Below are 16,619 nucleotides of genomic sequence, written 5' to 3' on the forward strand. Positions count from 1 at the left end.
TTAGGTACTGACAATTGACTTGGAAACTAAACATATACCCTCACGACACTTACCAAAGAGGAAATCCTGGATAATCGTAGGTCTGTTCTGGGTTCCATTGGAATTTCAACCAAAGATGAAGAACTGGACATTCTATCACTGTATTGTATACCTAAACTACATAAGTGTCCTTACAAACAACGGTATATTGCTGGGTCTTCCATGTGCTCACACGAAACCTCTTTCTAAATTATTAACATCTGTTTTATCAGCAATCAAAGACGGGCTTCAAAGTTATTGTGAAACTGCGCATGCCTATTCTATAGGGGGCGTGAATCAGATGTGGATACTTAAAAAATCCAAAGATCTTTTAGACTACATACAATCTAACTCTCTTTCATCTTGTAACAGTATTAAAACATTTGAATTTTCTTCTCTTTACACAAGTATTCCACATTCCAAACTAAGAGACAAATTGAAAGAGTGGACTGCTAGTAGTCTGTTGTTATTTATGTACTATTGTCATTTTGTTTATTTTCGTTGGTTACATCTTCTGACATCAGACTCGGACTATTTAAATTTCGTTATTTACACTTTTATGCTCTCAAAATGTATACAACATTATCTTATGTTGACAATTGAACATTAGAGCATGAAATGTTATTTTATATAAGATTGATGGAACAAATTGATGTTAGGCAGACCATTATTCAATCTATGACTGATGGTACAATACAAAGGGTATTGAAAAATGAATTGTATGAGGCAAAAATTATTTCCTCATTCTCAAAATTGACAGAGGAGACTATTTTTCATTTTGAGAAAACTGAACAGTTCATAGCTAATGTTGAACCTTCTTTAAATTGATAAAGACATACATTTCACCGACGACTGACCAGACAAAAAGACCAGCTTTAAAGAAAAGGGTTATGAGCAAGATTAAACAAGGGAAACAAAAATTGAAGTAGGGAATCGAAGCCCATCCTCCTACAGATATGAGTATATCTTATTCCTCGACATCAAAAGATAATACTATGGTAGCAGTAATGATTGTGAAAAAAAAACAAAAGCAACGAGTAGTCTATAAAAAAAACCGGAAGTATCCAAAAATTTAATTTGAGATCATATTTGACTGTAGTGTTCTATGGCTTTGGTTTGATGACTTACCCACTATGATAGTTTAAAAAATAATTTTAAAGTATTGTCCTGCATGACACTTGATTTTTACCTGACATTGATATTTTTCATAAGGTTAAGGTGCTCTAAACATTTTATAGGTTGAAAACTTGATTTTTGAAGTTTTGTTATTAGATAGATAGATAGATAGATACTTTATTCTCTAAAAACTAGATACAAGTTTACAGAGAAACATACAATATAAATAAAGACACAATAGTTAAGGTAAACAAATACAAATATGCTTATGAGATTACATTTACATGGAGGGACAAACTTTTTTATAAATACGCTTAATAAATAAACACAGTTTCCTTAAGACAGATTGTTATTTACTATTAAATAATGAGCAAAATGAAATTATATTTGGATTATTTGAAAACTTAATTTGTAGAAATAATTGTCTATCGTTCTTCAAATGCGAACAGCAAAACAAATAATGAAATTCGTCGCCTATCTCACCGGAACTACACAACGAACATGTTTTTCATTTCGGGCAATGTTTTGCCATCTTCCCTTTTCTATAGGTAACGCATGGTTACCTGCTCTGAATTTACATAATGTAAACAAATGTTTATCTTCAAGAATATTCAAGTAGTTCTCAAACTCCAATGTTTTTTTAAACAGTCTATAGTTAATGCATTTTGGTGAGTCTTGTACTGAAGAGTACCACGTCTGCTTGTATTGGTCGATTAGCCTCATTTTGATGCTCTGATTTAGCCACTTTGAGAAATGTCCATTTTGTTGTTGAAAAATATTTGAAAACCCACTCATGTTAAGAATATTTTGAATATATTTGATCCATTTGATGCTTTGATTTTTCACACAATGTTGGTAATATGCAGTCTTGTAAATTAATGAAGACAGTTTGTTTTCGTCTGAACATAGTTTGCACCAGAACGAAATAGTTCGGCATTTTATGTTGATATCAAGTGGGTATCTGCCTGTTTCACCATACACAATTATGCTTGGTGTTGATTTTTTCAAGTGCAATATATGTTTTAAAAATTTCAGGTGAACTTGTTCGATAACATCATTTTTCTCAGATCCCCAAACTTCACATCCATACAGAAGTCGAACAGATCAAGTTGACATTTTATTGAAAGGTTAAATAGACGGCTTTTTTGTATGACGCCATACATGGCTTTCGTTGCTTTTTCTGCAATTTTTTTCTTTGCTTTTGTAAATGTTCCTGTCCTGGCGAGATTTATACCCAAATAATTGAACTCGTTTACTATGTCTAGTTTGTTTCCTTTGTAGAAGAAATGTACGTTACTAGGAGGTCTTCCCTTTGAGAATATCATAACTTTTGTTTTTGCCACATTAATTTTTAATTTCCAAATATCACATTATTCACTAAATATATCCAATTGATTTTGAAGATCGTCTCTATTCTCTGACATAATGACTGTGTCATCAGCATAAAGTAGTATAAATAATTTTAGGTACACATTGAGATCATTTTCCAAACATTCAGATATAGACGATAAGCCATTTATATTTTTGCTATTCAAATAATCTGTTAAATCATTTGTATATAAAGAAAATAATAATGGTGATAGGTTTTCACCCTGTCTAACGCCAATATTGCAAGAAAAAAATATTCATTGTTATATGTTATCTGTGATTTGATACCATTGTACATATTTACTATCACATTATACATCTTACCATTGATGTCATTCAAGTTCATTTGATACCAGAGTCCATTTCTCCAGACAGTATCGAATGCCTTTGCGAAGTCGACGAAGGCGCAGAACAGTTTTTTTCTCCGATTTTTCATCATTTCAAAAAGACAATGTAATATGAATAAATTATCAGTGGTGGAATAATTTTTCCTAAATCCGCTCTGGTTATTATGAAGTATAGAAAAAGATTCAATAAAAGTGGATAATCTTTCATTTAAGACAGACGTGAATAATTTCCCAAAACAGCTCAAGATTGTTATTGGTCTAAAGTTATTCGGATCCTCCACATCTCCTTTGTTTTTGTACATCGGATTTATATTTCCAAGGAGCCAGCTTTCCGGTATAATTCCAGTATTAAAAATTATATTAAACAATTTCACATATATATTTATCATTTTGTTAGCTGTTGATTTTATGTATTCATTAATAATAAGGTCATCGCCACTAGCTTTATTGTTTTTAAGCTTCTTTATACATTTCAATATCTCTTCTGCTGTAATCATGGTAATTACATCATTAATAATTTCGTTCGACTCTTTTTGTACATTGGTATCATCATGCTCATTTTGTTGTGTGTTTCCATTTTCATCGTTGCTTGTTGTCTCCTTAAAGAAGTCATATAATATTTGTATAGGTATATTTGGTTGTTTTTGTTTTTGTTTATGTTCACCATTCAGTAATTTCCAATATTCCTTTGGGTTTTTTGTTTTCATATTTTTCATTTTATTTCTCATTTCGATCCTATATTTTTGAATACATTTGTTTAAGGTATTTTTATATACTTTTTCGCTTTGATTTTTAATTCTTTTATTTTCTTCGGATTTACATAGTCTGTATAACCTTTGGGTGCGCCTCGTGTTTTTTCTTTTTTGCCTGCACTCGTTGTCAAACCATGGTTTATTCGATTTCTCTTTTTGCGCATTGTAGGTTCTTTTATCAGGTTTTTTGGATTGTAAGTTCCAAACGTATGTTTTGCGGCGTCGACAAATATATCACCAATATTCTTTACAGTATCATTAATATTATTCAGGTTAACATGGTCATCTGTCAATAGATCCAAAGCATTATCAATAGTTTCAATTTTTGCAAGATCCAAGTATTAATTAAATTCATCCGCTTTAGCTAAATTCCACTTCTTGATCTGTTCTTTTTTTGGTTGGATATCCGTTCTAGGGTTACATGCATTACAGGTGCATGTAGTAGTGTTGATGTTTATCGAAATGTCCAAAGGACAGTGGGCGTCATAAAATAAATTACTAAAATGTAGCACATCAGAGTTTGAAATAATATTAAGGAGGTCTGGGGTTGCTAAAAAATAATCAACGGTAGCTGCATTTTTACTTGTTAGTTTACCGGTAAATTTATCACCTATTCTTCCGTTCACAATATATACACCAGTGTATCTACATAAATCTAGGAGTAAATTACCATAATTATTTTTTGTTTTATCCATATTTTCCCTAGTAGTAGGACATGTGAGGTTATCAGGTATGTGCAGACTATTTTCTTCAAAAATGGATGATTCGATGAGAATATCATCAAAATCGTTGTCTTCACTTGATACATGATCTAGGTCTATCGATGTTCTGCTGTTAAAATCACCGGTTAAGCATACATATTTATATCGAGAAGAATATTCTAAAATATCATTTTCAATTTCCCGAAAAGAATCGGAGGAACTGTATCGTGTATTTTCAGGTGGAATGTAAACCGAACCAAGAATAACATCGTCGTCTAATTTAGTGTATTGGGAAGAAACATTTATCCACATGACAAAATTGCTCTCATTTTCTATAAGTCGGACATATTTTGAAATCTCATCTTTATAACAAATTATTAGGCCGCCTGATCTTCTATTTGATAAGCTGAATCTGTTTTTCATTTTGAAAGTATAGCCAGGTAGGGATAGATGGTCGCAGTTGTCGGTTTTGGTTTCTTGGAAACATATAATATCGTATTTGGTTATAAGGTCAATAAATTCGGGATATTTCATTCTTGTCTTCATTCCACATACATTTAAGATTAATATTTTTAAATTTCTAAGTTCACGGCAATTTAGCTTACACTGTTTATGATTCAAAGTTTTTGTATTAACATTTGTACCTCCTGCGATTTCCTATGACGATGAGCCAGTTCTGAATCTCTTGTTTGGCCTAATTTCAGTATCATTATTTTGTTTTGGGGATGTCTGGCTTTCCTCTGTAATGGTTTTAGAATTATAAACTTTACCTTCGATGATTAATTTGTCCCGTATCAGACTAACTCTTTTCCCATTTCTTTTCGCGTCTTTCATGACAGAATATAATTTTCTTCTCCGTTCTTCGATTTCGACAGGGAATTGTAAGTTCATCCCAAACTGCGGTTTTTCTTTTAACTTTGGCCCTGCTTCTAAAACTTTTCGTAGGTCAGCAAAATATACGAATTTCGCTACAATAAGCCTCGGTTTGCCCTTATTTTTGTCTGCCCTACCAAACCTATGGATATTTCCAAACTGTATATCTTTTTTGATTGAAAGTTCGTTTGAAATGAAGTTCTGAATAACGATTTTGGTATCTTCCTCGGGTTTCTCCTCAATCCCACTAAACACAAGGTTATTTTGCATTGACCTGCATATAATTTTCCCCCGCAAATCGGACACATTTACTTTGTTAGCGGCGTTACAGGCATCTTTCATTTCATTAATATCTCTCTTAGTTTCCGTTATTTTTTTTTTTTAATTTCCCCTGCATCTTTCTCTAATGTATTGGTTCGTTTTTTTACATTATCAACTTCTTTTTCAATGCTTGTTACTTTACTTGTAAGCTCGCTAAGTTTTCTATCAATGCTTTCTATTTTATCCGTCCTTCCTTCAATAACACTTAATCGATGATCAATTTTAGTAAGTAGTTCGACAATATCTTCTTCCATATTCTGATTACCAGCATTGGACTCCATCATTTTATTTTGACGTTACAACACTATTGCGGGATTTTTGCAAAATTATAAGCAAATTGTCTTACGTTGCTAAGAAAACTTGATAGAACAATAGGAAAATGGCGGCGTTCGATGGCGACGTTGTCGGATTAAAAAATAATTTCAGTTTATCTCGAAAGAACTAGGGATAAATGTCACAAAAAACAATCCAATTGATAAATGCTTACTTTAAATTCCTTCTGCCTCTTTTCTGGATCTTCGCTTAGCAGTTTTAATACTTATTTTCGTAATTTTCGGCAGAGCAAATTTTTCGCAGCTGCTTGGTTACCTCTCCATATCTGTATCTATCTGTTATTAAAACGTCGTTTTAGGATTTTTTTTGATAAAAAAATCTCAATGATTAAGGTTTATGTATAAAAACAAACATTACTAAAGCCAAAACAGTATCATTTGCATATAGGTAGTTTAGAAATATAAAAAAAAGTCAACATTGAAACCCTCCCAAACTTTCACAGATTTTTACATGACCTTTGACCTCAATTTAAAAAAAATGTGACCATATCAAGTCCTGACGACAGGCATATTATTATAGTACACGATTTCATCTTTCCAATGATATAGTATGTAGGTGTGTGTTCGGTGGGGAGATTAAATTCCAAAAAATCTGCCTTCAGTCACCGCACTAGTTATCAGAACGACACTTTTGGAAAATGAATAACTTTATAAAAATATATATTCACTTTGTTTTATAAATATATATGTGTCTGGTCGGATTAGGCATTTAAATCCAAAGGCTGTTGTACATTGAATGTCACACTTTGTGCACCATAAAGATAACTTTTTGACAGCAATGTCTGTTTATAGGAATATTTACGTCTTTGCAAGGAAATGTTTTAAAACTGACATAAAGTGCGAGGACGCTTTATACGGTTGATTGATTGATTGTTGGTTGCTTAACGTCCAGTGGCAAATATTTCATGCATATTCAGGACGAGAACAAGTTCACAATAAATACTATAGGTAGGTCTTGAAATAAAACAGGCCTTCTGGGGTGATGGTCGGGGTAATTTGGACTGCCACTGGAAAATGAGGGTATATTGGATAGGGACAGAAATTTTGCCTTGCAACATACCACCTACGGACCCCTCAAATAGTTGTTGCAAGGGTTCTTAACGTGCAAAGAGCATGGCACTCTCTTTACACGAGGCATCGGATTTAACGTCCCCCTTCTGACCGTACGCGACTGCGAACTTGATACATCCCGCACAGCCAAACGGACGCCCTATTTCGGCAAGCGTTTTACTGCCGGTCGGAAGAAAACCAAGTGACCATATTTTTATTCCCCAGTCACCCTTGGGGGACGCATTATACGGAGCCTAGGGTAATGTGACGAATGGCTTTGGGCTGATTATGCATTAAAAAGGGCAAAGTCAGAAGTTTCTGTCCACTTTCGTATTTGAAACTCAAAACAACAATTTTTATTTGTCAATCAAGACGTCCCGAGGAGCAGTACAATTACAGTTTAAATGAAAGCGTACAATACATGACAATAAAATAAAACTATATATGAGACGGGAGACAACTAACACAGTGTATATTCTCAAATATAATGAGTGAGTGGACACAATTAGTACCGTTGAATAATTTAAAGAAGAGCTGGATATACTAATGTTTTTATTACTTATTCTACACTTCTAGTCTTTAATAAACTATTTATTAACTTAATCATTTAATGTTATGAACAAATGAATCTTCATGTGACATCAACCATACCAATTTAGATTTGTCATTTAAAGTTTTAAAATAAGTAAATCAAGAGAATAAATCTAAAATGAAACTGAACCTTTTAGTTTTAGTTGATGGACATTAAAGAAGAAAATGAATTTCATCCTCAACAATGTCACTATTACATAATTTACAAAATCTTTTGTATGGGGGTATTTCTCTATGACTTGCGCTTTCTATTTCAAGTTCATGGGCATTGATTCTAAATTCGGTTAACTCGTTTAATGTTTTACAATTATTTAACAATAACATTTTTTCAAGGCCAATATTATTTTTAAATAGTCCAATTTCCTTGTGCCATTTTTTATCATTATTTTTGTCATTATTTAATTGGTAAAAGCCAAATTTCATAATTTTTAATGATAATATAATTTAATTCAGTTATTGTAATTATATAACTTTGTATGCCTACAAATGATTGAAATTTACGGTGTGTTCGATTCATTTAATAATGGTCACTTTCATATGCTAATTAGTTTAGCCCGCGAGATGTCGTGCAATTTACCTCGTGTGGTTTGGTCATTTGGATTCAAACCTTACACGGAGCTTGAATAAAGCCATAGAATTTAAAACTCAGAAGATAAAATGAGTATTCTTATTTAGTTTTAAAACTAAGCAATGTTTTATATAAAAAATAATAGCTCAACAATTTAAACTGTTAACTTTGTTTTTCTTTGTTAAATAATATTTACTTTGTTATATACTGTAAATAGTCGTTAACTTTTTCTGTGATGTAATAGAACTGAATTGAAATTATTTTTCTTTTAGAAAACTGGGCCTGTAAACATGGTAAAAGTGTACATGGGACCTATAGTGAGGTGTAACTTTTACTAACCTGGTAATCAGTGGAAATATTTTTGATAAACCTCAAATATAACTTTAGGTCATCTCTGACAACTTCAAAGTTCTCATTGGACATCAGCGGCTGTCATTTTATATAAAATTGGCACGTATACCGCTTAAGATCCTGCTGTTCGGATCATGTATGACATTGCGCCATCATGTTTTTCAGATTAAATCAACATCACAGTATGGTTCACAAAAAAATGTAACATTTTCGTGTAATTTCAAAAAGATAAAAAAAAACACACATCGTTTTACATTCAAATTGACAGGAAAAAAAACCCAACATTAAGGCCAATTAAGTGTACATACATGTACGAACAAAATTATCGATACCGCCACCAACGTTGCAACACTGTGATGCCTGTGAAAATTGTCCAGATTGGTCAGATTGCTGGTGACCTGAGTATATATTTAAGAGGTTTCGAAAAAGACCCCTTTGAGGTATTTAACAGGAACGCAGATTATAGTGCACTGCTTTGGTTTGTTTTAAAAATGTATTTGACATTATCACGCTTATTTACCATGTAATTCTGCTTCATTCCTCAGTAATAGTTTCAAGGCATGTTTCCACGAGGTGTTTTTATTCACAACGACCAACTTTTTGTCATTTTTCTATAGAATTGTCAACTCGGTGTCAAAATGTAATATTCAAGCTATTATAAAAAAAATAATAGAGTTTCAACTCTTTTAGAATTGTGGTAAAGTCTTTGTCAGACGCAAGTTCTAAGTATATCAAATGATTATCAACGACTTTTGTTTGTATTTCCCAAATATATGAACACCTGCGCTTAGTGTTTCAATATTCTTTCGCTTCTGATTGCCATCCAATTTTTTTAATTCTCAACTCAAACAAACCGGAAATGATGGGGGCATTTTAAAAAGAAAATGTAATGGAGAGATACTTCCGTTTTGAAATGATGATTTCTAGAAATGATCGGAAATTGCAAAAATGATTTGGGAAATATAAATGTTGTTTTTTTCAAAGATTTGTCCATTTATAAGAACATATAGTATCCATATCGGTTTTTCTTACCTCTTTATTTTTTTCTACATTAAAGTTCGTCTTCCTTTGATAGTTCTCCCTCCTTTCTCCCTGTCTCCTCATTATTGCGGAAATTGTCGATTAACTTTTCTTGGATATTATTTATATTTCTATTTAAAAATTGAGTAGATGGTTATACTTTTAGTGCGAGTTATATCTAATTGTTCAACTGTCTTAATACGCTTAATACATTTTCCATTTCCAAATCTTTTAGTACGAAGTAACATGTGAGTAAGCCATATATTAATTTCAACATACATGTTTATATAAATTCTTTTCCGTCCTCAATTTGCATGACATATGTGCCACTGGACGTTAAAATACAATCTGCGAATCATTAATTTTCGTAAACTATTGCAAGTCATCAAGGCTGTTAGTTGATTAATTAGGTCTTTCAACTTTTCTGTCAACTTTTCTGTTGAAAGACCAATTGTATTTCTTCTTCTGATTATTTTTTTCCTCCACATTTTGAAATTTTTGTTTCGCAATATGTTGCCTAGATATTTCTTATATTGTATTGTATAGTTTATGCGCTTTTTAAATTCGCACTGCTAAGACAAACAATTTTCTTTGTAAGAGTTATCTCCCTATTAATGTTTATTAAATGTGTATATCTTTCGGCTAATTTGGATCAAAGCGATTTGATCAAATTTTATATCTACCTTTACAAAATAAATTTGTCGCCAAGTTTTTTTTTTAAGTCATAAACCGTTAAATTCATAACCCTGGAACCTCTTTATTTGAAGTCCCTACAATTTACGCATCGACAAGTTACAAAACATCAATATACAAATCGACATTTAACGAATTGACAAGTTACAAAACAGCAATATACAAATTGACATTTACGAATCAACATGTTACAAAATTGACAAATTACATAGTTACAAAATTGACAAATTACATAGTTACAAATAAACAAGTAACGAAGTTAGAATTTTGACCCCGTTGGGTTTCCATAAAAAAAGGAGAAACACGTATAAATCACATAAACAAACGGCAACTACTGTACATCTTATTCTGACTTGAGACAGGTACAATTTGCAGCGGGATTAAACGTTTTATGACGTATGGCCATGCCCCGTTTCACATTTAGTTAATTATATAGCTTACATGTTTAAGAAAGAATATTCTAATTCCACTGGAAAAGAGTACCTTCATGCATTAGAGTTTAACATAAACTTAATGGTTTAATGAACAACACTCACTCTTTTATTGTTTAAAAGATGCTCCGTGGCATGCTTCGTTTAAATAAGCGTCACGACTGTCGTAAACCTATTACTATAATTGATATATTAACGAGACTTCTAAATGCACTGAGTTTTGTTTGCTATTCAGTATATGAAACATGTTTATTTAAAGCTGCAATTTCAGCTAGAATTTTGGGTTTCTTAATTTTTCTCTGAATTGCAACTTCAAAGTTTAGTGAAAATCTTATTGTAAAACGATCCAAGATAACACTTGTTGCTTATTTAGGGTCACTTAATATAAAAGTTCCTTCTTTGAAAACTGATCAGCTTGGTAATTCAGTAACGGCAATTCTGGAAAGGAATAAAACTAGTTTCTGTTGTCCGACTACATTTCCATGAGACATAAAGATGATAGACATTTTGATTTTGTAATGCAAACGAAAAAATTCTAACGAGGTACCAGTTTTTTAATATTTTAAAGAAAACCCTTGCTTTTCTAGGTAACACTTCTTCTGAATTTCGTACACTTTTTGCGTTTTGAAGCTGCAACACAATCTTCTCTTGATGGTTTAGATAAAATCGTATTAAATTGAAAGGTCGGTGGAAATCGGCTACTTAAGGTAGATAGGGTGTCTTCCTCCCTCTTGGATTTGGAAACACCAGAAAACAAGGTTAGATATTTAAAAGAATGTGCAAATATTTAGAGAAGAAGGCATTTCCTGTTTTTGAACTTTCATTACAATATAAAAAATGACATGTTTTATCATATTTATGGTTGTATTTTACAAAAAGAAGAAAAATTTTGTTTGACTAATTTTTTCCCAACTTTGTCACATAAGGGAAGGCAACTCAAATGCAAGGGTAGATAATTCAAGGTAAGGTTCTTTTACAATAGAAGGTGACCCATTTTGTTTTTATTTTTCTTAACTGAAAGCATACTAGTAAAGTCATCTTATTATTTGTCATCTCCAAATTATATGGTGTAGTTTACGCTTTTATTGCAGAAAATTGGGTTTTACATGCACAATCTAATAAACCCCGTGACCTATCATTTTATCATTTATTTTAAAAAGCATGATATAAACTACATTTTGGTAAATTATTAAAAATTCTATGGATTATAATTTATCTTCTTTATATAAGAACAAACCTCGTATATTATTTAAACACTTTATTTCAGGGTACCAGAAAGATTGATTGATTGATTGTTGGTTGCTTAACGTCCAGTAACAAATATTTCATGCATATTCAGGACGAGAACAAGATAACAATAAATACAACAGATAGGTCTTGTCACAATAGAGGCCATCTGGGATGATGGTTGGGGAAATTTGGACTGCCACTTTAAAATGAGGGTATATTGGATAGGGACAGACATTTTGCCTTGCAACAGGCCACCTACGGACCCCTCAGTGAGTTGTTGCAAGGGTTCTTAACGTGCAAAGAGCGTGGCACATTCTTTACACGAGGCATCGGATTTAACGTCCCCTTCTGGCCGGACGCGAACGTGACTGCGAACTTGATACATCCCGCACAGCCAAACGGACGCCCCACTTCGGCAAGCGTTTTACTGCCGGTCGGAAGAAGACTAAGTGACCCTATTTCCCTATTTCTATTCACCAGTCACCCTTGGGGGGGGGGGGGGGGGGGAGGGGGCTGTACCAGAAAGATATTTGGGTAATCGGATCTTCGATTGTCATAGGAGCAAGTGATCACGCTCATATTAAGCCTATTGGTGCATCGGTCGGATTAGAGAAAATTGGATGCATTCCTAGATCAAATTCAAGGAGCTTTTTTTTTAATTTCCTCATTGTTTGGTTTTTATCTCACAATGAATAAAATAGCTTAGATGCTGACAATATTGAATTTAAGCTAAGTTGATGTTGACACATGTATATAAAGGGGGCTCCTGGTTATAAATCTTCTTTTTTTTCTATTAAAGGATTTCGCTATATATTTTTTTATAAATGAACTTGATCATATACTTAAAAGAAAAATGAAATAAAAACATGGGGTCACCGTTCATTTAAGCTCACAATCTGCCTCTGGAAGAAGCATACATTTTTGTTAATGTCCTTTTTTTCTGTTGAACTAATAGGAGAAATAGATGTAATATCGAAATAAAAAAATAACCTAATTACAGAAATCGCTTAAATTTTACAATTATTTAGTTAATGAACAGCTTATTTGAAAACAATTATAAAAAATATAGGTCACGGATTGGGTTAAAAAAAAGATATTTCAAATTCAATGCCAAAAATAATGAAATGTTTGTACCCAGGAGCCACCTTAATTCAAAAGTTTACAGAATTGAATTTAAGTTTGAAGTACAGTGCTAGTAAGTCTGTTGAGCTAAGAGCTACAAGCTATAGAGCTAGTGCATAAGTAGATCTTGATATTTATTTGACCTATAAAGTCGGTCAGGCAGATGGGCTGAATATTTATTTGATACTGCTGGAGTATCTTTAATGAGCAAAGAGAGTTTAAAGGCATTGCAAACAAAATAAACTATACATTAATTCTAAGATCTAGAGAATTAATGAACTCGGGTAGTACTGACCCCCCGACACGTTACAGTATGAATACAATTTATTGTAATTTAAGAGAATGCAGATGAATTTGGAAAATAGGAATCCGGGTCTGTTCGCCCTAGCTTTGAATTTTAGTTATTGTATTATTGTAATGAATTTTTTAAATTTCGAACAAAGGTATACTACTGTTGCCTTTAATTGTAACAATATAGATTTTAACAAGGTTCGAGGAATGAAATTGGTCATGGGATATTAAGGGGTATGAAATGAGAATCATATAATTTTTATCATTTACTTCACATGCAGGCAATATCGTTGTTTTGAATGTCCCGCTTTATATTCTGCTAATTATATAGATTATAGAAGATAGGGTATGAGAGTCAATACGACGTCTCTCAATCCAAGTCAAAGTTCTGCTTTCACCATAGATATTTGGCTCACAACGTGGATTGGGGCGGGTAATTAAGAAGAAAACCACTTAGTATTTACTGGTTCTTCACTCATAACAGGTCTCCAATTGCATATAGCTATATTACATATCAAGTAAAGGAAATTCTGTAACTCTTATACACATACAAATTTTAATCATACAATAAGATTACAGAATTGCCATTTTACAATTTTGAACGGAAGGAGTTTTTGTTGAAATTGTCACCATTTCTTATAATTTGATTCATTTTGTTAATAAAACTAGACTTGTTTTTTTTTTATTGCAAATACAGAGCAAGAAGATTTTATTACCAATCAAACTAAATTCATATGCAGGCAGAATTTACTAGAACAGCACATAAGTAACAGCACTTTTGATCAGGGCTTTGAGATGGCCATATACTCAATAATGCAATACCTATGTGATCTGCAAGACATTCCCACTACAAAAAAAAAAGTTCAAAAAGTAAAATCACAAAAAATACTGAACTCCAAGAAAAATTCAAAAAGGAAAGTCCCCAATCGAATGGCAAAATCAAATGTTCAAACACATCAAACGAATGGATAACAACTGTCATATTCCTGACTTGGTACAGGCATTTTGTATTTAAGACAAAACCGTCTTAAATAGAAAATGTTCAACCAACAGGGTTACGAGAAAATAGTAAGTAAGGCTACAATATTCACAGACTTAGGGTTTACCTAATTGTATTATGGAAAAAAGGAAATAAATATAAAAAAAAAAAGTTCAGGTACTGGTAAGATTATAATTCGTTGATTCTTCACCTTCAACCTTGCATTTCAACAAAGCATAAAAGCAAAGTTCCTTTGAAAGTTAACATTCAAAATATTACTGCATAATTTTTCTTGTTACCATGGTTCTCAAATTTAAAAATGGATGATATTTGAATTTCCCTTTCATAATTTAAGCAATACCATATACAACACTCTTGTATCAGAGGAAACGTATATCTTCTATACTCTAACCTAATACAAAAGAGGGACGAAAGATACCAGAGGGACAGCTTCATAAATAGAAAATAAACTGACAACGCCTGGCTAAAAAAAAAAATACAAACAGACAAACAATAGAACACATGACACAACATAGAAAACTAAAGAATCAGCAAGGTACTGGATCTCGCATTTTTGAAATATGACACTCGGTCACAATCTTTTGCTACTTTTTGAATTTGGGGAGTGTTCATTCAACGGAAACTGGAAAATTATTGCAAATTCTACAAAGTATGAAGATCTAACTTAGGGTTGACCTTCCAAGAATGATTCCATTAATAAGTACAGGCATGCCATGACATATGCCATGCATCATAAATGATGTACTTTGTTGAAATTAAGAAAATCAAGAATTTAAAATTGATATATTGAGTCGGGAGAGCATTAGTTAAGGAAAAAAATAACAAAAATAGTAAAAGGTTATGAAGCGATATTTGTTATTTTATAAAAAAGGCATGAAGAGGCGGACTCAAAGAGATTGAATGCAGGATACTCTTAGGTAAAAATATGTATACTGGTTTTTTTTCTTCATTTTTCAGACATTTTGCACAAATGAATGGTATAAGTGTGAAAAAATGTCAGTCGGCAACTGTTTAGCGCGGTCTACCCTTTACAAATGAGCCAGCGGCAAAACTCACCAAAAACACATTGATTTTGCATAACGTCCAGTGGCAAATATTTCATGCATATTCAGGACGAGAACAAGTTCACAATAAATCCAATAGGTAGGTTGATTTAATAGAGGCCATTTGGGCTGATGGTCGGGGAAATTTGGACTGCCACTGGAAAATGAGGCTGTATTGGATAGGGACAGAAATTTTGCCTGGCAACAGGCCACCCCTCAAAGAGTTGTTGCAAGGGTTCTTAACGTGCAAAGAGCGTGGCACTCTCCCTACACGAGGCTTCGAATTTAACGTCCCCCTTCTGAACGGATCTGAACGGATGTGACTGCGAACTTGATACATCCCGAACAGCCAAACGGACGCCCCACTTCGGCAAGCGTTTTACTGCCGGTTGGAAGAAGACCAAATGACCATATTTCGATACCCCAGTCACCCCAAAATCAAAAATAACTCCCCTATGTCATAAAGTGAATCAGTGTCATTTTAGATTTTAAACTATTTTTAACGAAGTATCAAAGTGAATAACTTTTAATATCGTCCGTGTAATACAAGCTTATCGTCTTTTAATATATGCAATTGCGTTTTATACTGTCAAATAACAAAGTGATTTTAGCTATATAAGTCTGTGTAATATAAGCCCACTGTGTATAATCAAGAAATTGATGTGCTCCTAACCACAGGAGGAAGTTACTGAAAGAAGAAGTCACCTGGATCAAAAACTTTTGTGTCACCTGCTATCCGACCAGTTGTTTCTCCATCTTCATCAGACATCCAATGGCATGTCTTCAGTGTCATAAAAGGGAACCGAGAAGGAATTCAAAACACCAAAATCACAAAAAACTCACCTGTGTCAACTGGACCAGAAACTGTTTCACCTTCCATCTCACTAGTAGTTTCATCTATCAACACCCCTATTGTGTCACCTGCCGTCACACGAGTTGTTTCTCCACCTTCATCAAGTCTTCAGTGTTATCAAGGAGAACAGAGAAGCAATTCAAAATAACAAATGGTGTCACTTTCAGAAACAAAGATATGGTGTGTATTGCAATTGCAAAAAAAAAAAAAAAAATGTGACTATGCTGAAGTCACACGAGTCTGGAAAACCAAAGTGGACATCAAATATTTAAAAAAAAGATTTCTAAGGGACTAACCAGTTGGATGCTTTCAGCAAATGTACCGTTTAAAGATAGTGTACATATGAATTCCATTCTCAGTTCATTGGGAAAGACAGAATTCAGCCAGGAGCACCACTAGTCGTCAAAGAAAAATTGTCAATATTTAGAATAATATTAATTATATTATATTGTTAAAAATGTATGCAGATGTAATTTTGTAGTCCCCAACTGGGTGTCAAAGGGATAAACAGACTTCCACTCGGTCTGTCTAATCTGTCAGCTGGGAAA

The sequence above is a fragment of the Mytilus galloprovincialis genome, chromosome 11 (assembly GCF_965363235.1).
Source record: "Mytilus galloprovincialis chromosome 11, xbMytGall1.hap1.1, whole genome shotgun sequence".
Taxonomy (NCBI): domain Eukaryota; kingdom Metazoa; phylum Mollusca; class Bivalvia; order Mytilida; family Mytilidae; genus Mytilus; species Mytilus galloprovincialis.